Raw genomic sequence first — 2,850 nt, 5'->3', positions numbered from 1 at the left:
ATGGGTAGTAAGTGACAGAAAAATGCAGAGAAGCTGAAAAGTAAGGTGTACTAAACAAATGGGCAACCAGTACTACTGCATGGCATAGAAAGCTAAGCAGTAAAGACAGGACAGGTGAAGAAGTTAGAAGTAATGAAGATGAAGTGCCCAAGATAAATGGTAGGATGCACACTGTAGGACAGATGAAGAAATGAGGACATCACAGCAGAAGCCAAAGACTTTCCAATTGCAGAAGAGTTCAAAGAGGGCAGATTATGGTGGTTCAGGTATATGTACAGAAAAGTAGAAGACAATCTGGTCAAGAAGATTTGAGAGAGACAGGAAGAAGGTAAGCAGAAAAGAATGTGTCCAACAAAGAGATGGATTGATTGTGTGAGAGAAGATCTGCAACAGTCAGGCATGACCACTGAAGAAGGTGGGACAGCAGCACTGAATCAAATGAGAGAGTGGCAGCTGACAAGACACTCTGACTCCATGTAGAAAATGGGAAAAATGGGGGTTGACGATTTCTGATGATAATTTGGGCAGGCACTAGATGATGAACAGTAGCTTCATCCTCGATTAACAGTAATAATAATGTATACTGTCAAGTTTCTGTTGATTGCTGCACATACAATGCATTACTCTTGACTGTCAAGCATGGGATTAACATAAAAGCAGTAAATGTCATATTTGTTACTGTTATTAGAACTCTGTTGTATACATATGGGTGATAATGGAGAACACTGGATTGTGTCAGTGTGTCTGCATGCTGCTTAAAATGTTATGGCAGTGACATAGTTTGATAACTGCACATTGCTTTCATTAAGATCTAACATTGATCACTGACAGTATTTCATAAAACTCATATCAGAAGAAACCCTAGAAAACAAGTTAAAAAATTTCTATGTGATGATATTCTGAAGTATAGGAGCATATGAGTAATACTAGGCAACCATAAGACGCCTAGCCATGCAGACTTAATAAGCAGGCAAACTTAGAAGATCTTGCCACCCTTGTCAAGCACTTAATACTGCTTACCTCCTTAATGGAGCATAAAACATTTTACAACTGCGTGATTTTTCAGATCATTTATTTTGCATCACATTTTTGTATTGCCCCTTGTAATTTTTTTTTAAATAACAGGAGCTTGCAGATAATCAATAACACCATGGATTCCATACTTTTTGTGGTTAAGAAAGTGCATGTTGATGCAAAACAAGTTATTCTATTTACCTTGTAATTTCCCAGATTCTGCATCATATTGTTGTCGTGCCCCTCCTAAAATTTTTGATTTTCTGTAAATCGCTGAAGATTACAGTCGGTAATGATAAGGATTGCAGTCAGTAATGAAATGGCATTAGAGTTTCATACTTATTATTGATCAGAAAATGCATGTTGATGCAAATCCTGCTGCTCGGTTAACTTTCAGGTCCGTGTCTGTCTGTGTGGGTAAGAGATCAAGAAAGTATAATACCACCAAATTACTGCTATAAGCTATACTAGCTTTTGCATTCTTTTTTTAACACCTTTGTTAAATTATCATTTACAGCATAGGCAAACATACATTAACAGAAAAAAAAAAAAAAACCATAGTAACATTCTTTCCTTTTACATACATTGCACATCACATATATTGTATTTCTTTATAACTATCATCAGCCAAATTTTGCATAATTTGCCCAGTCCTTGCAGTTCCTGAAACATCAGTCTTCCTAAACATTATTCTGCATGTATTATTACACCAATTTCCAATTACTTTCATGTAATTTGCTCCTTCACTTCTCTAAAGATCCCTTTTCCAGTTATTTTATTTCTTTTATAATATTCAATATTTCAAATGCAGTTGTTTTTTACTTTGATTTCCATTTTCTAGTAATTACTTTTTAGCAACCAACAGAATTAAACTTAGAAGGCCTTACTATACTCAGCAATTCAGATCCTTTGTCCCTGCTCAAAAAATAAATAAATAAATAATTGTAGGCAAAGTATGCACTGCTCTCCATTATTGCCTGCACATGTATACAACTCCCTACAACCTGTCAGCTATAACATATATAATGTGTATGTATGTATGTATGTATGTAAGCATATATGTATATGTGTGTGTGTTTGAGTATATCAAAGCTTGGGATCACTCCGCTCCCTTACCTTCCACCCTAATCGCACCTACCCCCAATACACCTAAACTTATTACTACCAAACTCCTCCTACCAATGAACTTTAACCAGTATAAAATCACATTGTCTTCCAGTCCTCTATTGACTACACTTAAGCCATTTCACCACTCCCCCTCAACCCTCCATCCCACTTCCTAATACCTATCGCCTATCAATAAATAAGAAACCTCACCAAAAAACACATCAAGAATGACAAAAAGTCATACAGTACAAGGATCCAACATAAACATCAAAACAATCCCCGAAATTTTGGAGTGACATTAAAAAACTACTAAAACCAGGACAATCCACAACCCCACTTTCTACAACCACAAATACCACAGATAACATAGCTCTGGAAAATCTCATATATCATCCTCCTGCACAAAAGTTGCTCCTCTACAGAATTCCCAAACTATAGACCAACTGGCATACTTCCTCCCCTAGCCAAAATTCTTGAAAAATGCATGCACACTCAGCTGCTCAACTATCTACTAAGCAATAAACTTCTAACCGAGTCTCAACATGGTTTTAGACCCAAACAAAGTATAACAACCGCACTCGTAAGTTTTACAAACACAGTTAACCAGCTCAAAAACAATGGCCTACTTGTGTCACCATTTTTCTTGATATGTCTAAGGCATTCAACACTGTATCCTACCAAAAACTACTCAATGAACTGGCTTCTCTAAACCTCTCCCAGCCTGCCCTT

Source organism: Protopterus annectens, chromosome 3.part0, assembly GCF_019279795.1.
Source record: "Protopterus annectens isolate FY-2018-M chromosome 3.part0, PAN1.0, whole genome shotgun sequence".
Taxonomy (NCBI): Eukaryota; Metazoa; Chordata; order Ceratodontiformes; family Protopteridae; genus Protopterus; species Protopterus annectens.
This window is presented reverse-complemented; position numbering follows the sequence as displayed.